The sequence below is a fragment of the Ambystoma mexicanum genome, chromosome 3q (assembly GCF_040938575.1).
Source record: "Ambystoma mexicanum isolate Mex_15411 chromosome 3q, UKY_AmexF1_1, whole genome shotgun sequence".
NCBI lineage: Eukaryota > Metazoa > Chordata > Amphibia > Caudata > Ambystomatidae > Ambystoma > Ambystoma mexicanum.
This window is the reverse complement of record NC_090926.1, coordinates 754,969,616-754,990,675: the sequence shown is the minus strand read 5'-3', so window position 1 is coordinate 754,990,675 and position 21,060 is coordinate 754,969,616. Positions and strand designations below refer to the sequence as shown.

Sequence of the window (21,060 nt, the reverse complement as noted above, 5' to 3'; positions counted from 1 at the left end):
GAGGCCTTATCCAAGCCCGCATCTCTGCGGCATCTAACAACTCGGCTGAACTCTTTAAAATCTGCAAGGAGCTTGCCAACCCTGCTGCAGTCTCTACCTCTCCTGTCCCCTCCCAGGCCCTCTGCACTGCACTGGCCTCCCACTTCATCTCTAAAACTCAGGACATCCTGTCCTCACTCTCCTCCTATCACCTCCCCCCCTCTCTTCCCTGCTCTTCCTCTGGCCCTTCTGCAGCCACCCCTCCTCCCTCCTTCTTTGCCTTTCCCCTTTTTTCTGCTGACGAGGTTTCCAGACAAGTCCGATCTATGAAAGTCTCGTCTAAACAGATTCACCCCTGTTCCTCCAAAACTATCAAGGACCACATCGACTCCCTGGCTCCTGCCCTGGCTGACTTTTGCAACCACTCCTTCGCCTCTGGAGTCTTCCCATCCCCCCTCAAGCACTCCCTTGTGCACCCTCTCCTTAAGAAACCCTCTGCCGACCCCTCCTGTCCGGCTAACTATCGCCCAATCTCCATCACTCCCTTCCTGGGCGAGCTCCTGGAGAAACTGGCCATCTCCTAGCTTAACCTCCATGCTGAAGCTGTTGATAGTCTCCATGACCATTAATCTGGCTTCAGAGCGGCCAGAAGCACGGACACTGCTCTCCTGAACATCCGTGAAGACCTGCTCTTGAACCTCGACTCCAACACTCCGTGTGTTCTCATTCTGCTCGATCTCTCTTCTGCCTTTGACACTGTCAACCATGCCATCCTGCTCAACCGTCTCGGTGATAACCTGGGTATCACTGGTCAGGCTCTGGCGTGGCTGACCTCTTTCCTTTCCAATCGACCCTCCCAGGTCCAACTTGGGTCCTTCCTCTCTGACATCTTTTTCTCCACCTGTGGCGTTCCCCAGGGATCTAATCTCTCTCCCTGGCTGTTCAACCAGTATTTGGCACTCCTTGCCCACCGCATCGCCGCCCTCTGCCCCAACTTTCAGTGCTATGCGGACGATACCCAGCTCATTTTCAGGCTACCCTCGGCCTCCTCCTCTCCCTCCCTCATCTCTGACTGTCTGTCTGCTATCCAGGAATGGTGTGCTGCCAATGACCTCTGCCTTAATGCTAATAAGACTGAGATCCTACTCATCGGCACACCCACTCCCTCCTTCCCTGCAGCTCTCTGGCCGGCCTCTCTTGGCCCTCTTCCTGCTCCTACCTGCAAGGCAAAAAACCTCGGGGTCATCTTCGACTCCACACTCTCCTTCTCTCCTCATATATCTGACGTCTCTAAGAAGTCACATTACCAGCTGCACCTCCTCAGAGGTATTCTTCCCTTCCTCTCCTTCCCCCAGAAGCTCACTGTCTCCCGAGCCCTGGTTCTCTCAAACCTGGACTACTGTAACAGCCTCTATCTTAATCTGCCTAACTCCACTCTCCGCCCTCTGCAACTCATCCAGAACAGAACTGCGAGACTTGTCCTTGGCCTCAAGCCCAGGGACCGTATCTCTCCAGGACTGAAATCTCTACACTGGCTCCCAGTGGCTGCGAGGATTAAGTTCAAAACCCTCTGCATTGTCCACAAGGCCTTCTGGGGCCTGGGGCCTAAATACCTTCAACTCTCTCTTCCTAAATATCTTCCTTCCCGAGCCCTACGCTCATCCGTCTCCAACTCCCTCAGGGTCAGCCGCTTCTCGAAGCAACGAGCTGGGGGTAGATCTCTCTCCGCGGCAGGGGCCTCCCTCTGGAACAGCCTTCCTGCCTCCCTGAAACTTGAGGAGAACCATCTCCGGTTCTGGAAGCACCTCAAAACCTTCCTCTTCACTTCTGCTTTCTCTCTCCCTCTCCCCTGCTAAATTCTTCACCTAAACTGCACTGATTCTGCAACTGGGCCACTCTCACCGACCTCGGTCCTGGGCCCAGTCACTCTTCACTTGCACTGCCTCCCTGGCAACCCCTGCACTGCGGGACTGTCTCTGTATCCCTACAACCCCCCCACTCCCCCAGCACTTGTCTGCACTTACCTTGCACTTGCCACCAGCTGGCCCTATTTATTTATTATTTTATTTCTATTATACTTATTTGTAATCCAGATAATGTCAGAAAAGCGTTATTTGTAGCAGATTGGCCAAAAACAGTGACAGAATTTCAAGCCTATCCGTCCTTAGCCCAGTTAAAAGAAGATCATAAAAAACAAGGCCCCTTGGCCCCTTACTTGTAAATCTATTCTAGTAAAGCAGCCCAATCTACTTTCCTTCGATTTTGCTTAAATTTGATTTGCACAAGTTAAGTTCTGCCTAGGTAAGGCCAGGCCACAGAAGACACTGCTTTCTGTAAATATTGTAAAGATGAGACTGAGCGAGAAACAGTGAAGCACATATTGCTCTCAAGTGCAGAGTTCAAGCCGTTAAGGGAAAGAGTGTTCCATAGGAAAACATTCTTAAACGCCTGTGCTACTCACTCAACAGATCAAAAGTGGAGATATTGCTTTTCGGGAAGAGCAACATCTACTGTAAATGCTGCTGTCCATCGTTTCCTCATTAACTCCTGCACTGCACACCTAGTGCAATGTTATTGAATTCTATCTTCTATAGTGAATGAAATGATGGAGATTTATTGTCCTATTCTCTTATCTTGTTTTTTTTACATTTTTTTTATACTGTGTTTGTGGTAGCTTGCTTTTTTACTTTTAGCTTGAGTCCTTGCCTTGTGTATTTTGTGCAGAATTTGTATGGTATTGTTAAAGGTTGAATTCATTTTTAACCAATAAAACAAAAACAAAAAAAAGTGTAAAGGGTATTTATAGTGTAGAGTTTGCGCAACAATGTTTTTCAAACTGTATTGGATTGCTGTACACGAAAAGGGTTCTTCCAAATGTAATGGAGCCTGAGAGCACTACCCCTAGAGTACAGGGAGGAGGAACAAGAGATTGACAGGGACCTGTCATTAAGTTTCAAGAAGGTCCTGGGGAACTCATTAGTTAGGGCAGTATCCCAAGGGGTGCAGCCTATTCAAGAATGCCAACAGGCTCTGGAATCCCTCCTAGCCGAGAAAGGCATGGCGCCTAAGAAAAGGAAAAGAGAGCTCAGTCCTGGTGAAGGCACTTCAGATAAACAACCCAAAAGAAGATTGTGTCTAATGGGGAGGATAAGGCCCGGAAGACCCCCCACTTTTCTACCCAGGAGAAAAGTGGTTGGGGCCCAACAGACGCTCCAGGATGTAGCCGATCCCTTTGCAAAGCTGAAAAATGCTTTCCTGGGAAAGAAGGTAGTGCCAAACCTCTTATCCCCTACTCCAGGGGCGAAAAACATAGGGTCAGCCAAAGATGGGGACAACGCCTCCGAAGGAGAGGCAGGAGATGGAGATGATCACCAATCTGATGAAGATACAGTGGAAAATAGCAGCACAGTTATTAACGTTAACACCACCTGTGAGCCTAAGAAGACCCAGCTGGACCAAGTCAGTCTGGTTGAAGGCGACGACGCGACAGACATGTTTGACCCCGACAGCATTAGACACCCAAAGTTAACCGAGTGGCTACCCTCCCCGAGGGTGGCCCAATATATGGTGCAACGCATAAGGAAGCATCTGGAGAAAGATGTGCAGTTCAGGATGAGGGCAGAATGCCCCAGGCCAGATCTTCCAATGAAAATTATGGAGACGCCAGAGCTTGACGCTAGAATGGTCACTTTTATCACCAAAGCCACAAAGGACATCAGGAAAGGAGTTGACTATGCCTGGTACATTTACCAGCACAATGTGCTGGACATGGCAGGACCCCTAGCAAAAATAATGGACTTAGCCGAAATGGACAAAGACACCAGCGAACCAGTAGACGCAACCACCCTGGCCAGCTGGCCACAGAGGGCGGTATGCTTTCTGGGTAATGGCAGTTGTGCTCTCTCCACGGAGAAACGGCACAGCCTCTTGCTGATGATAGACAGCAAGCTGCGGGATCTCGACATCTACGAGGAGGGTGAGGGTATGCTCTTCGGGGAGACTTTCACAAAGGAGATGTCCTGATTCGTGGGGACGTATATGACCCTGAAGAAAGCACAATCATCCATCCAACCGAAAGATCATCCCAGGATGGGTTTTCACAGGGACTGGCCGACACAGGGACCGGCCGACACAAGGGCTGTTTGACCGGTCGCTTAAATCCAGCGAGGAGGCCCTAGGGGCCCAGAGCCCAATACTGGGATAGTAGACAACACAATGCCTTTTTCCTCTCCAGAGGCAGGGGCCACCATGGTCGCAGAGAACGCGGAGGCTTCTGACAGCAAAACGCTGTCTGCAGTAAGTGCACAAACCAAACGTTACCCCAGGATTGGGGGGCGGACATTGCTGTGTATGGCCGAATGGCGAGAGTTATCAGGCGGTGCTTGGGTATTGCAAACAGTGGCAGGCTTCAGGCTAGAGTTCACAAGATTACCACAACATTAGTGTGCCCCTGCATGACTCAGGATGTCAAGGGAGGAGCAGAAACTCCTTGGCACAGAGCTGAGCAGTCTTTTAGAGAAAGGGGCGATAGAGCAGTGCCCGGTGAGTCGAGCTGGCTAGTCTACAGGCACTTCAAAATGGAGGGTATTCACCTCCTCAGGGACATTCTGCGCAAAGCAGATTGACTGGCAAGACTCGACTTGAAAGACGCCTACCTGACCATTCCAGTAGCGCAGGTCCACATGCGGTTCCTAAGATTCTTATGGAAGGGACAGAGTTGGCAGTTTGCTTGCCTTCCCTTCGGACTGCCCTCAGCGCTTTGGGTTTTTACCAAAGTGATGAGAAAGGTGGCGTAAGCTATCAGGGACAGGGGGATCAGAATTATAGTCTATCTGGATGATATTTCGATCATCTCAATCCCTGGAGGGTTGAGAGCACCCTCTAATACAGGCAGGAGTGCTACAGCTATTGGCGGGCAGAATTTCAGGTAACAATGGGATTTCCCAGGCCTTTCAAGAGATGCTCTGGATTGTATCAGGGACTCATGGGCGCCTTCTACCCTTAGGAGCTATGACACTGCTTGGGCCAAATGAGAAAGGTGGTGCACAAGGCAACGCGTTCATCTCTTTTCTGCACCTGTAGTTCAGGTCCTCAATTGTTTGGCAGAATTGGCTCAAAATCGGCTGGCTTTCCGCACCATGGGAGTATACAGATCAGCTATTCCACAGGTCATGAGAAACGTTACAGACTACCAATCGGGAGCACCTGGCTGTGGTTAAATTGCACAAACCTCTCGCTGCCAAGTACTTTGTGCTCTGGAATGTAGAGGTGGTTTTCCGGCTCTTTAAAGAATGGCCGGCCAATTCATTCTTATCTATACAGCATCTGTTCAGTAAGCTAGCGATGATGCCGTGTTTATTTTTGTGTAGGAGAGTGTCCGATGTTAAGGCACTTGAAGTTAACAGGAAGGTCTTCTACCCAGATAGGATGGCTTTTCATATTGCTAGGAGAACTAAGAGTGGCTCCTCTATAACCTCTTACCCATATTTCCCAGATGAGCCAAAGCTGTGTGTGGCTCGATGCATTGAAGATTACGAGCAGGCTACCACAGAGGTTAAACCTAGACGGGTGAACCAGTTGCTCATTGTACCCAGGAAGCCTTTTCACGCAGTAGCTTCAGCTACCATAGCCAGGTGGGTTAGAGAAGTCAAGCAATTAGCAGGTATAGATTTGGTGATTTTTGGGGCCTATTCTGGGGAGCTATGGCATCAAAGGCTTTTGCGACCAGAGCCTCCCTGCATGATATCTTGAATTCTGCAGACTGGTCCACGGAAGCAACGTTTAAGACTTATTATTTCAAGCCTGTATCTATTGTGGCTGAGGTTGTGTTGGATAGCTTTGAACAAGCATAATGTTTGCCTTCGGTCTTGACATAGAATGAAGATTACCCAGGCTTATAGCGCCGGCAGTCTTGATTCTATTAAAGACACAGAGGCGAGCATTATCCCACCCGAAAAACGCAGGGTAGGGGAAGGTGAATTGTATCAATGTACTTTACTGGTATGCCAATGATATTGTAATGCGGTGTATTTCGTTTGGCGGCCTATTCCCTCCGTAATGGTGTGCCTGGTTGCTTCTTAGTTGATGAGCTCCCAAGCAACTGATCAGAAGGCCATGTCGGAGCTGTGGACAATGTTGCTGGAGCGATTATGCAGGGCCTGGAGCGGTTTACGGAGTTGGTATAGAGTCAATGTTAGGGGCTGTTTGGAGTGAATTTTATCGGTTAGACTGGTATCTATTGGATTACTAAAGAAAAAGGAGGAGGCACAGACAGTGTAACGCTCACCTGATTCCCGCAGAGGCGCCGGTCTTGACTGGGTGAATGCCGTACCTTCAAAGGTGATGTGTAACACACGGTTGGCTCTTTGGGCTGGACCTCTGTGCACTGTATGTCTGATTCGAAGAGTAAGATGTCTGCAGATAGAAAATATGGAATTAATGAACTGGGGTTATCGGGTGCCTCTCTCCTCTTCCCTTTCTCTTCTCCTGTAGAATCCCAAAGGTTAACACCCTCACCTTAGGTAAGTGAACGCCGAGCTCTCCATCTGCCTCGGGGCAGGGTGCCGTAACCAGTTTCTTCACTGGATAAGGGTGCAGGCCTCTTGACCTCAGAGGACTGCTGTCCGTCGTTAACTGCACGAACGGTAAGTTCTGGGCACTTCAAATGTCTTAAAAGTCTTTTGTAATGATATCTCTTGTTTTGCAGGGTTCCGGCGATGGCGGATGGCGGGCTGATGAGAGTTGAGGATCGAACCCGCGTGAGAAATAGAAGCGCCTGGAAGCACGTAAGTAAGCGCTTGTAGCCTGCTTCACGATGCGCACTAACTGTCCCTTTTATCTTGCAGGTACAAGTTCGGAGCTTTAGAGAAGCTGAAGGGTGCTGGAATACCCACTGGATTCGGCGTGGGAAGGAGTAATGGCACGTGAGTAATAAAGTTGCCCAATGTCTTTAAACGCACCTTCTTTTGTCTTTCAGATGCGGGATGCAGCGCCGAAGGCCTCCGGAGCGTGCGAAGAGCTGGTAAGCTTTGTCTTTCAGATGCCGGAATGCAGTGCGAAGACCTCCGGAGCATGCGAAGAGTAGGTAAGCCTTTGTCTTTCAGATGCCGGAATGCAGCGCGAGGCGTTGGTGACAGCCGATGGACCAGGTAAGAGATGCGCTGCCACTGAAGACCGTAGTGCTAACCTGTTCTTTCTTTGTCTTTACAGGTGCTGCTGAAGACTGGATTCCAGGATGGTAAGCCTTTGTTCCCTTAGGCCCAGGATCAGAAGCAGAAGACACGATGAGCGTTCTGCTGCAGAGAATGCAGAATAACGCAAAGCAAGATTCATCCATCGGGTGTGGTTTAAATAGCCTCCTGTAGTGCTTAGGTGTCTCCTTCCACAGCCACGCCTAGGTAAGAAAAGAGTTCCTGCTTTCCAGAAGAGTTCCAGTGTTCTGAACCTAGGGAGTGGCTCCTGCCCCACCCAACAGGAAAAGTAGTCCCAAACAGAAGAGGATCAGGTGTTCAACTGGCAGGTAAGTAAGCAGCATGGTCTGCTGCAGGTAAGTCCACCCAAGCATTATGAGCCCGGCGCTTCCAGCGCTGGGACTGGGCATCTTTATGAGCCTGGTGCCACTGGCGCCAGGACAGGGTCCAAAAGGTCCCAATTGGGACTGGCTGGCACTCGGAACCGGGGTTATGGGTCTGCTTCCAAGGGAGTCAGGCAAGTCCTGATCTTTTGGAAGCAGAGATCATGACAGCACCCCCACTCAAGGCCCCTGCCAAACCGGGCTTCTCCGGGGGTTTGGGCTTGTTAGGAAATGTTCGATGAAATCTTTTGATTAGACGAGGCGCGTGGACATATTCTGCAGGTTCCCAGGATCTTTCTTGGGGACCGTAGCCTTTCCAGTCAATCAGGTAAAATAGTTTAGATTTGGAGATCTTGGAATCCAGGATGCTTTTGACTTCAAACTCGAGTTCTCCATCAACTAGAATAGGTTTTGGAGATGTAGTTAGTCGGGTTTGAGGTTGCACGGGTTTTAATAGAGAGACGTGGAAGACTGGATGTATCTTCATGTGAGGGGGCAAGTCCAACTTGACCGCTACTGGATTTACTATGGTAGTGATGGAATAGGGACCAAGGTATCTTGGGTTGAATGTGCGTGGTCCTTTTAGAGGTAGATATTTGGTGGATAACCAGACTTGATCTCCTACTTGATATTGGGGGGCTTCCTTCCGATGTTGGTCTTCTCCTTTCTTGTATTGTTCTTTAGCCCTTTGAAGGTGAGAAACGGCTTCCTTAAAGGCTTGGGTGATTGTAGAATGCAGGTGGTCTACTGCTGGTGTTCCAAGATCTTGGAGTGGATCCAACTCCGAGGTTCGAGGGTGACTACCGTATAAAAGAAAAAACGGGGTCTTCCCAGTTCCCGAGTGTACAGAGTTATTGTAGGCATATTCGGCTATCCAAAGGATAGCTTTCCAAGTTTTTTCAGTTTGTTGTAGCATGCAGCGCAAACACTGTTCCAGAGTTTGATTGGTCCTCTCGGTTTGTCCGTCGGTTTGAGGGTGGTGGCTGGTCGAAAGTCTCACATCAATTTGAGCCGACCGACAGCAACTTTGCCAAAAATGAGAAATAAATTCACTACCTCGATCCGAAATTAGAACTGAAGGAAAACCGTGCAGTCAGACGATGTTTTCGAGAAATTCTCGGGCCAGAGTTGCTGCTGTTGGTAAGCCTTTGAGTGGAATGAAATGCGCCATCTTGGAGAATAGGTCCACGATTACTAGGATCGTATTGTATCCGGAGCATGGAGGTAGATCGGTGATGAAGTCCATAGAAAGCGTATGCCAAGGGCGAGGCGGGATGTCAATAGGGCGTAAGAGGCCGGCTGGTTTTTCCTTTTGACTCTTGTTTTGGGCGCATACTCCACAGGACATTATAAAGTCTCTGATATCTTTTTTCCAAGGCGGCCACCAGAAGTAGCGCTTGATCTTTTCCGAGGTCTTGGTCATACCGGGATGTCCTTCCATTAAAGAATCGTGATAACAAGAGATTACCTTTTTCTGTAAATCTGTGCTGGGCAGGTATAACCGTTCTTGGAAATATAATAGGTTGTCCTTCACCGTAAAGTCCTTTCCCTGCAGATGCCAATTCTGTATGTCTGCTGGAGTTACCAGTAGCCTGGCTTTATCCTTAACTTCCTCTATGGATTGTGTGGCGATTACACCTAGAATTCTTTGTTCGGGAATGATAGGTACAGGTTTAGGATTGATCAAATGTTCTTCCACTCCCATCCGAGAAAGGGCATCAGCTTTACCGTTTTTTGTACCAGGTCGATAGGTAATTATGAAGTCAAACTCGGCAAAGAATAGTGCCCAACGGAGTTGCCTAGAGGATTGAGCTTTTGCGGTTTTCAAATATTGCAGGTTTCGGTGATCTGTAATCACAGTAACGGTGTGTCGGGCCCCCAGAAGATAATGCCGCCAAGCCTTAAAGGCGGACTTGATAGCTAGAAGTTCCTTATCAGTAATAGTGTAATTGATTTCAGGAGGCGAGAATTTGCGGGACCAAAATGCCACGGGATGCAACTGATTGGTTACTGGGTCCTTTTGTGATAGAACTGCCCCCATGGCAAGGCTCGAAGCATCAGTTTCAACGATGTAGGGGAGTTCTGGGCAAGGATGTTTTAAGATCGGTGCAGAGATAAATCTAGTCTTCAAATTCTGGAAAGCTTGTTCCGCCTCGGTAGACCATTCAAAACGTTTGTTTTTCTTTAACAAGGCGGTGATGGGCTGGACTATTCGAGAGAATTCGGGGATAAACCTGAGGTAAAAGTTAGCCAAGCCTAACATGCTTTGAACACCTTTTACGGAGGATGGCGATGGCCATTTGAGAATTGCATCGACCTTCTTTGAATCCATACGCACTCCGCTAGGTGATAATATGAATCCCAAGAATTCAACTTCAGTCACGTTGAAAACACATTTTTCCAACTTAGCGAAAAGTTTGTGTTGACGCAATCTCTCGAGGACCATTTTCACGTGTTTCCGATGTTCAGTTTCCGATGAAGAATAAACGAGGATGTCGTCAATGTAAACAACAACACACACATCTATGAGCTCTCTGGGGACATCGTTCATAAAATATTGAAAGGCGGCCGGGGCATTGCAAAGTCCGAAAGGCATGACCTGATATTCAAATAGCCCCTATTTGGTGCGGAAGGCCGTCTTCCATTCATCGCCCTCTTTTACCCATACCAAGTGGTAGGCTCCTCTAAGATCCAGCTTTGTATATATGCATGCTTTTCTGACTTGGTCCAGGAGTTCAGGGATCAAAGGTAACAGATATCTATTCTTAACGGTGATCTGGTTCAGGGCGCGATAATCTATACAAGTTCTAAGGTCCCCTTCTTTTTTTGGAACGAAGAACAAAGCTGAGGAAGCAGGGGACTTGGAAGGACGAATAAACCCATTCGCTAGGTATTGATCCAGGTATTGTCGGAGGTGAAGATTCTCAGGCTCGGTGAGGGCATAAATTCTACTACAAGGAGGAGTAGATCCAGGTATCAGGTTTATCTGGCAGTCATAAGACCTATGAGGAGGTAGAGAGTTAGCCTGATCCTTCCGGAAAACATCTTGGAATTCTAGGTATTCAGGAGGTAACTGAGGAGCCTCCGAGGAAATTGCTGCCAGTGCAACACCAGGTCGAGGGTGACAAGTAGAGACACATTCTGGAAACTGAACTGTTCTTGGTCGCCAATCGATCTGAGGATCTCTAACCAAGGAATTCCTAGAATAATCTGGAACTGAGGGGCCTTGATCACATCGAACACGATCTTCTCATGGTGTCCATCTTGACTTACTAGCGTCACTTCTTGGGTGGTATGCGTTACTGGTCCGGAGGCTATCTCCGTACCATCCACCGTAGTAATGACGTCCTTTACAGCCTTTGGACAAAGAGTCAGATTCATCCTCAAAACCATTTCATGATCCACATAATTGCCGATGGCACCGCTGTCGATGTAAGCTTCAATCGCATGTAATCGATCCGGATGTTCAGGGCTAATGAGGACCATAGGTATCACGAAATGCGAGGTCACGGAACTGGTTTTAACGCTCGGCAAGAGGACCTCTATTCTTGTCGGGCGAGGTCGTTTCCCTGCTCAGAGTTTGTGACCCTGGTAACTGCAGCTCCTACTGCCTTCTTGGCTGGTTTCACCGGACAGTCTCGAAGAAAGTGCCCCGAGTTTCCGCAATAGAGGCATAATTGCAGCTGTTTTCTCCTTTCCCGCTCCTTTTGTGTTAGTGGTCCTTTCAGGCCCCCTATTTGCATGGGTTCCCCGGAGTCTACTCCTTTGGTAGGAGTTGGTGGTTTGGAAAATACTCGAGCATCAAACTTGGAACGATCGGCCTTCCTGTTCTGCAGTCTGTGGTCAATTTGAACGACTAAGTCAATATAGTCCGAACAGTCTTGCGGGGGATTCACTACTTGGGCTAACACATCTTTGAGCTCTCCACGTAGACCTCTATAAAACAGCGTAATCCTTTTGTCCTCAGGCCATCGAGTTTCCACTATCAGTCTGTTGAAAGACGCAATATAAGCCAAAAGGTCTTGATTACCCTGTCGCAATGAAAGGAGCTCATTGTCCAAGGCCTGCCCCTGTGAATGTCTTGCAAACAGTTTTTCCATACTGAGCTGAAAAGCTTGAAAATCATGGAGAACCGGATCATCTTGATTAACTAGAGGGATCGACCAGTCTGCTGCATTGCCACTAAGGTACGAAAGCACGAAAGCTACCTTAGCTTGATCAGTTGGAAAGGCTGCTGGCCGGCATAAGAAGTGCAACCTGCACTGATTAATAAATACAGCAAACCTCTTTGGGTCACCAGAAAATCGTTCGGGCGGAGCCAGAGGTACATTCCCAGGTAGGTTGATCTGCACTGGGTTCGTAGAGGATGTTGAAGGAAGATTTGCCCCTGATGCGGGTAACGGAGTTTGTCTGGCTTGTGACTGTAGCAATTGTCTTGCGAGATCGTCTGTTCGTTCCTTGGAAATAATCAGTTCCCTTCTTAGAGCATTCGTTTCCTGACCGGCTGCATGCACTTCTGCTCTTAGTTCCCCAAGTAACTGGGCTAGCTGGTCGGTATCCGAGGTTTCCATAGCGCCTGGGTGGGAGTTTTGCAATAGGCTTTGCGTTTTGTAACGCTCACCTGATTCCCGCAGAGGCGCCGGTCTTGACTGGGTGAATGCCGCATCTTCAAAGGTTATGTGTAACACACGGTTGGCTCTTTGGGCTGGACCTCTGTGCACTGTATGTCTGATTCGAAGAGTAAGATGTCTGCAGATAGAAAATATGGGATTAATGAACTGGGGTTATTGGGTGCCTCTCTCCTCCTCCCTTTCTCTTCTCCTGTAGAACCCCAAAGGTTAACACCCTCACCTTAGGTAAGTGAACGCCGAGCTCTCCATCTGCCTCGGGGCAGGGTGCCATAACCAGTTTCTTCACTGGATAAGGGTGCAGGCCTCTTGACCTCAGAGGACTGCTGTCCGTCGTTAACTGCACGAACGGTAAGTTCTGGGCACTTCAAATGTCTTAAAAGTCTTTTGTAATGATATCTCTTGTTTTGCAGGGTTCCGGCGATGGCGGATGGCGGGCTGATGAGAGTTGAGGATCGAACCCGCGTGAGGAATAGAAGCGCCTGGAAGCACGTAAGTAAGCGCTTGTAGCCTGCTTCACGATGCGCACTAACTGTCCCTTTTATCTTGCAGGTACAAGTTCGGAGCTTTAGAGAAGCTGAAGGGTGCTGGAATACCCACTGGATTTGGCGTGGGAAGGAGTAATGGCACGTGAGTGATAAAGTTGCCCAATGTCTTTAAACGCACCTTCTTTTGTCTTTCAGATGCAGGATGCAGCGCCGAAGGCCTCCGGAGCGTGCGAAGAGCTGGTAAGCTTTTGTCTTTCAGATGCCGGAATGCAGCGCGAGGCGTTGGTGACAGCCGATGGACCAGGTAAGAGATGCGCTGCCACTGAAGACCGTAGTGCTAACCTGTTCTTTCTTTGTCTTTACAGGTGCTGCTGAAGACTGGATTCCAGGATGGTAAGCCTTTGTTCCCTTAGGCCCAGGATCAGAAGCAGAAGACACGATGAGCGTTCTGCTGCAGAGAATGCAGAATAACGCAAAGCAAGATTCATCCATCGGGTGTGGTTTAAATAGCCTCCTGTAGTGCTTAGGTGTCTCCTTCCACAGCCACGCCTAGGTAAGAAAAGAGTTCCTGCTTTCCAGAAGAGTTCCAGTGTTCTGAACCTAGGGAGTGGCTCCTGCCCCACCCAACAGGAAAAGTAGTCCCAAACAGAAGAGGATCAGGGGTTCAACTGGCAGGTAAGTAAGCAGCATGGTCTGATGCAGGTAAGTCCACCCAAGCATTATGAGCCCCGCGCTTCCAGCGCTGGGACTGGGCATCTTTATGAGCCTGGTGCCACTGGCGCCAGGACAGGGTCCAAAAGGTCCCAATTGGGACTGGCTGGCACTCGGAACCGGGGTTATGGGTCTGCTTCCAAGGGAGTCGGGCAAGTCCTGATCTTTTGGAAGCAGAGATCATGACAGACAGGACGTGACATGAAGAGTGTGCTAGTTTTTGATTGGTTTAGGAAGATGGACACAAAACTACAGAGCACTGAGGGCTTCTGGGGATTTGTAGTCCTGTGCAGGGAAAGTTTTGTTGAGTTGGTTGTTTTACTGAAAAAAATGTATATGTGGCATTAAAGAGTTTAAGCATAATGCTTGCCTCTGTGTCTTTAATAGAATCAAAACTCCCGGCGCTATAAGCCTGGGTAATCTTCATTCAATACAGTGGAAACACATTTACATGGGGCAATTAAAGGGCGTAAGTAAGAAAGAGGATACCCTTGATGCCCCCTCTGAATTAAATTCCTTCTCTGCTGCATGCAAACATGCCACTATTACCCACATTTCTAAACAAACATTGCCAACACCAGTGCTTTTAACTGTATGTCAGGTACAGTATTAAATAATCATTTTAGTACTTAAAACAAGCACACACGTCAAACAAAAAAGCAAAACAAAACAAATATTGTTCAGGCAAGCCTCGGTTGTCTGGACCTCCTTCCATTAAATTGATAGTGGAGGCAACCAATTGCATCCAAGGATGAGACTGAATCCTTACCTTTCAGCAAATCACAATGCCAGAAAGATACAAAAGGATGGAATAAAGACATCCCTAAAAGGGGGGTGTATGCATACACATGTGGCATCTTCCACTATATATGCAACGCTTAAGAACCAAATCCTGAAAATGATCTATAAACCCCCATTGAAACAGCTTCCTAGTGCCGAAATACCCAACCTGGTCCTTGTATTGAATACTTCAGATGCCTGGCTGCTCCCAAGAAGTAGGACATCGATCCTGCCTTCAGGGCATGCACCCCAAACAGGCCAAACATACCACAGTCTGGAGTGAGTTCATAGGATCAGGAGACAAGGGACTGCTCTATTTATTGTACTCACCCCCTTTCTGCTGTGTTTGGCACTTGTCCATTCCCTCGGCCAGCTCTTTTGCACAAACTCTGTGGCCATCGTGTAACCAGGTGCGTATTCATATTTCTGCTCTTTCCTCAGAGCCCACCCCAGCTGAACCTCCCCAAATCTCTAACTTAATTGTGGAGTCCCCCTGGGACAACCTGCTCTCTATCAACAAGTTTCTTCTCCCCCCTTTTTGCTGTTTGCAAATCCTTCCACACACCACCTCATATTCATGCTGTACACCGACCCTTTGCCGTCTAATGCTCTGGAGTGTAAAATACGTTGTGTGCATGGGGGGGCTGGTGGCATCCCATCCGAGAGCCTCCGCTATACATCAGGCATCTCAAATCTCAGAGACACCTCCTTCCCCTGACTCTGGGTAGACTGCAGGTCAACACAATTATGAAATCCTCCCACCTTCAGCTGCAACAACTAAACGTCACCCTGCCCCTCCCTCAAACGCTGTCAACCATCACATTGTTACAGTGGGATCCCAAATTAAATCCTGCCTAGACAACGCCCAAATCTTCAATAAAAAGATGAAAAAGTTGAGGCAATACAACAACTGCACATATACGTAATACAGCGTGGGTGGGGTCCTAGGCAGTATTAATAATTTCCCCCCCAAGAAGGGTATCCACCATCTTAATTATGTGGCCTATGCTGATGACATAGTTCTTTTGCACTACTTAGCAGTGGGGCTCAAAGGAAGCATTTATGCAATGAATAGCTTTGCAATAAAACATAACTTACAATGAAATCCTACACAATCGAAGGTATTCCGCTTTACTTCAAAAAGGAAGCACTCATCGTTTAGATGGCACTTGGATTCTTCAACCCCGGGGACAGCAGGCAATTTATCTTACATGGGGGGTGAATAAAATGGGTATCTTTCGTTAGCAAATGTAAATGAATTGAGAAGTGTCAAGGCAATTAGAACAATGAGTGGCCTTGGGCGCTTTGATCAACATGGTGGGAGGATAGCTCAGTGGCAACGTGCTTGCCTAAGCAAGACAACATGAAGTAACACAGGTTCGATCCCCGGGTCCGCGCTTAGAAACCGCTGGGTACTAAGCGCGTTATAAATATCATATCATTATGGAGGCTCCTCCTCAGTGCCACAAATCATCCTGGCAGACCTGCATGGTTTGGGCTGCTGGTTGGACACTTCCAATGGGTGGGGGGGCTCCATTGGAGAGGAAGTAGTGGAAAGTGTCCCTTGGGTTAGCCAATGATACACCCATTGATTATACATGCTTGGATGTATGTCAAGTTCTTCTATGGCAAGGACCAAGAGTTTTGTTTCTATGTAACTTTAGAAAATGCTAGTACGGGTTCCCTACTAGGGATCTGTAATGAAGCAATGCCCAGATATGTTAGTCTTGCCTAAAAACCAAATTGTGCATGAAATAAAAAAGAAGGTTCATTGAAAGACTGGGAGATGAATGCATGCTCCGTGGCCACTAAGATACTGGCAAAGGCGTACATCAAATGTTTACCTTCTTTTATGGTTAAGCAATCATATGTCAAAGGTTTTCCTGATCGTTCTTGAAGAAGATATGCTATGCTCTTCAGGATAAACCAACTGCGGAGGTGATATGCCACAGGCGAGGGGAGCCCCCGGCTAAAAGACTTTGCTGATTATGTAAGCAGGGGAATATCATGGCAACTGCAAGACATATATATATATTGTATTGCATTGTATCTGGTTATTCATATAGTGCTTTTGGAAGACTTTTTTTTATTATTATTATTTGGTGTGGCCTCTATGCGCTTTTCCTCGGTTGAACGCCCTTGGTGACCGTAGTCAATGTGGTTGGAAATTCTAGGCAGTTTAATTTAAGAGATGCATGTGTGCATGTTGCCGTTCTAGGACTTGGGTGGCTGGCAAGGCTCGACTAAGCAGCCCAAGAGAGGTCAGACACATGGGTGTGTGCTGTTTTGAAGGTTAGAGATAGATTGCGATTGTTGAGAGAGTCTATGAGTATATATGGAATGTCTTGCGGTGAGTAAGAGGTTCCATGTGATAATGTTACAGTGAAAAAATCACCAGGTAGGTGACTTCTTTTCCTGACCCCTACAATTCTTTACCCAAATATTCTAGGAGGGGTATAATTATATATTATTACGTCCAATCCTAGAATATTTGGGGAAAGTGTTTGATTGTCTGGAGTGTGCGTTTTCAGGGAAATGTCACCACCTGGTGGCCATTTGCTATTTGCCTCTATAACTACACAGGTGTGGAAGGGTAAATTCAAGGGTCTAACCCCCTGCCCTCTGCATGCAGATCAGCCAGAACTGTCCTTCCTCATCAATCATATCTAATATTGGTTCTATGTCCCTTTGCCCAAACACGTTTTTTCCAATGTATTGTTTTACTAAAAACCTAAATCGAAAAAAAATCATCTTTGTTTTTATTTTGGGGGGGGTCACCCAAACCTCCTATTTCCCTATACTGTTTCCCCAATCCCTCCACACCTCTTTTAATCCTTTACCCATCCCCATATATTTTGATGAGTTTTTTCGATGTACATTTTTCATAAATAATTATATTGAAACAACTTGTGTCAGCGAAACAACACAATACCCTAATATCATTAAGCAATGAACCAGCAGTGATTAGATATTTGACCATCTCCACCTGACAAGAGCCTTTACAGAATCTGGTGCTATCGAAGACCTCCTCAGGTGAATTAATTATGTAGATAACTTTGCAGGTCGCTTGAAGAAAATCCCTCAAAGATGGCTGCCGGGATAGATGATACACACTGTTTAACTTCTTCCTCATGCTCACAAGACAACCATCCTTCAATCAACTCCACCTTATAAACTAGCCCGCCAGCCAAATGAGATTAGCTTGCATTACTTCTAGACAGGATTGTGAATGTTAGCCAATACCACATTTAGATATAATAGTGAATATTAGTTTGGGTCACATCCAGACAGGATTGTGAATATTAGCTGATACTGCATTTAGATAGAAATGTGGAGATATTCACGTGCCACATCTAGAAAGAATTTGGAATTTAGCCTATACCACATCTAGATAGCGAGGCCACTAACCAACCCACTAACAATCTCACCCTTCTGCATACATCTCTTAAACTCTAACCAAACACTACCACACCCCTAAAGCACAGCAAACCGCACAAACTTCACTACACCGCAACAACTGAACAAATCACAAATCACACATAGCTCTGCACAACAGGAAACCACGGCTACCAACCGAAAAGCACACCTAAGCTCATCGAATGGTGCTAACCAAACTAAAGCTGCCAACAGCACATCACTGCTCTCTTGCAGTTTTCCCGATTGGTCCCACTAACTCACCCCACCCCCTTTCCCTTGCAGATCCACCAGCGCGACAGGGGAGCGCTCCGGTGGTGATAGTGCGCGGTACCAATATCCTTTAACATTAACATTAAGATTATAAGTGCCTTATTTATCGAGTTTGAATAGTTTCTCTTTCACAGCTTTACCATGCAGGCGGTAATTAGCAAAAGGGAAATATCCATTCCTAACAGGTTTAATAATGATACACCTTTTTTAATGTACACTTGTGTTCCCTTATATGAAGCATTCAATGATATATTTCACAGTAAGGTTAACAGAGATTGCCCCTCTGTGAGCCAAACCGTACCAATACATGTCCGCCACCATAGATTATATAACATGGCCAGGGAGTCTAGGCAAAGTGCATTCAAAATGAGGTTTAATGGAGTTGTCCTGGATCGACCGAGGCGTATATGGCCCACTAAGTAATCCATACCTCTGCTATCTGTATCTGCCCAGAGTTTGGCTCCAAACAAGGCAGTTGGGATCACCGTAACCCTATAAGCTTACATCAGCGCTTGACACATATTACCCCCCTGTTTAATTTCGAACCCTACGGGTAGCGATGGGAGTGAACGACATTGAATAGCCTGATCTTCTCGTCTAAGCTTTCAGCTTCAAACTGGTGTGGTTCCCCACGGATTTCATGTTATCTTCCACTTCTAGTGGGGCCATGAATGGAACAGTAGAGACCATTCCCCATACTTATGCTTCCAAAAATTCAGAAGGTCGCCATTTCTGGGACGCCATGCAACATAAGGGACCAAGATGATGGACCGCGTCTCCTTAGTGGTATCTCCATATCTCCTTGAAATGCCAAGATGCACATTGGTTCTTCAAGCGCTCAAGTTACAAATTCATCTCTGGCACTAAGTGCCAAAACACCTACACCCTCCCCCTGAGATCTGCCTGTGCTGCCCTGGCAGAGGATGATCTGCGCTAGGAGGAGATGACCAGGCGAGGAGCCACGGGAAGGCCTCTTTCTTCGCAATGTATGGCTTTAGTTTGAATTTGGCAGGTGGAGCGGAACTTGCCCTCGCCAGATACTGAGTCTGCGCCTGTAGGGGACTGTGAAGTGAGAGACACACCGAGAGAGTGACCAGGGAATGCAGCACAGAGGCCCGAGGAAGGGGGGTGCTTGTATTTCTGTCGGCAATCAGGAAAGAACAGAGACTATACACATCTGGGGATTGCAGGAATGACATCTCACCCGCCTGCACTGGTGCCTTCACAGTCAGGCTTTCACTGATCTTTTGCCGTCTGGCTCAGTCCGAGAGAAATCCACTAGCCCCGGCCTCGCAGGCCCACCCACCCAGGTCTCTCGCGCACCGTGGGTCACAGAGGCAGCACCGCCCACTTGCCTTGATTTCTTCTCCTGCCTTGGGCATGCACTTAATTACATGCCCTGCTGTCTGCCAGCAGAGTGAGGGGCCATGCGCCGACCTGTTGTCTCGCTGCTGCTAGGAGCACGTAGACCCACCCTTCCGGGACCCCGCCCACCACTCCGGCCTGACTGACTGTCACCTGTGTGTCCTGGCTTCTCCTGTCCGTCCGCCGGCCCCTGCGCAGATGCCGCCGGTGGTGCCGCCGGTGCACGCTCCTCTCCACTGGACACACTTCCCCTTTGTCTATTTTAACTCCAAGAAGTTGCCCGTGGGAGGCTGAGGCGGGGATTATGCAAAGATTGCGGCAGGTTCCGAGCTTTTACAGGGAGACAGACCGCAGAGACCGAGAGACGACACAGAGCCGCGCCCTCTGCCGAGGAAGCGCTCACAGCAGGCCGCGAAGAGTCTCCACAGACAGTAGAACTCTGTGCCGAGCGAGCCCCTACCATTACTTGGAGAACAGGCGTTTTAAAGTGCACACCCCTAAATACACCTCTCCCCCGACCCCCACAGAGAGCCCACGGTCTCCCTTGTCAGAAGTGAAGAGATGTTTTGTGTGACTTTTATAATAACCTCTTAGGTTTCCACGATAAGAGAACTTGCATTTGAAGGAGTAGGTATGCACAAGGCATTGGCAGGCTGGGAGCATACATTAGGGCATGTCAACCAACACGCATGATTTGATCTCCTCCAATTCAGGCCCCTAAAGGCCCCTCGGGTGTGTGGCAGAAAAGCATAGGGGCTCCAGGTGTATGTATACATATATTTTGGAGTTCAGAGAGCCTTGGTGCTTTCAGCATGGAGCGGTGAATGGACAGTCGATGTAGGTGTCTGTTTTCCATGCAAGGTCTATAGTGGGATCAGCATTCCGCAGGCAGCGTGTGGGGAGCGGGCAGGGGGTGCTTGGGTTTGGGCCCACATTAGAGCTCGAAATTCTGGATCACAATGGCATGCTGCTTTTCATTTCGGAGACATGTTTTTTTCTGTTGGGCTAAATCCTGCAACTCTCTACCCATCCTTCTTAATTCCTGATCTAGGCACAAGATTCTGGCCTCAGCGGGTCACTGTGCATCCATCAGGTTGGGTGCCATGAGGGCTTGTGGGATTCAGGTACGAGGTTTTGAGGGGAGGCAATGCTTTGTTGTGCTAGGGCCGCTTTTTTTCTCCATGCATAGTGTGCTGTATCGCTGGCATGGAAACCGGAAGTACAGTTGGACGGAGTTCACATCCGCTTCAGGTAGAGGTCAGGCAGGTAGTTTCCCATTGGAGATTCCACAGAACCTTGTCACCGCTCCCACCTTTAGCTGGTTCAGCCAGGTTTGGAGGAACGTGGGGCATAGTCTCGGGAGGCTCGGCTGTCTTGGCATTTGTAGATGGTGCCATACACATGGTGCTTTAGGAAGGCGTTGATGTGCACCATCTCACGGCCTGTGCACTGAACCTGCGTCTATCGTTTTCTTAGTGATCATCAATGGCAGGATGCACACAGACATGTTGGGGTAGCACAGTAGGTCTTTAGGTATTTCCAGTGAGGGTCATTGCAGGGAAATGTGTAGGGGGACTGGGTACTGCTGGAGGGCCATGCGCTGTTCTTCCAGGCTCTCCATGGCCGTTAACGGATAACAAGATGCACTGGCTCTATGTTAGAAGGTTAGGTTATGTTGTATCTATACATGGATGTACACTCTGTTGGACAATGCCAGGAGGTTTATTCCAGTCGGGTGACTACTGGCGGTGAATGGGCAGGTCTAATTAATACAGACCTGCACTTTATCGCATCTTGGTTTTTGTTGTCTTATTGAATGATTCTCACATTTGTGCGTCCTGTAACCTTG

General features: G+C 48.1%; 1 protein-coding gene across 1 annotated transcript in view; it reads right to left on the bottom strand.

Annotated features, from left to right (window-relative positions):
• The window catches only part of UNC13D (unc-13 homolog D), a 2,023,528-nt gene extending 2,004,036 nt beyond the window's left edge, over positions 1-19,492 (bottom strand). The window contains exon 1 of the mRNA XM_069654742.1: positions 19,365-19,492. The gene's annotated coding sequence lies outside the window, so the exon portion shown is untranslated. The remainder of the gene's footprint in view (positions 1-19,364) is intronic.
• Between the last annotated feature and the right edge of the window lie 1,568 nt (positions 19,493-21,060).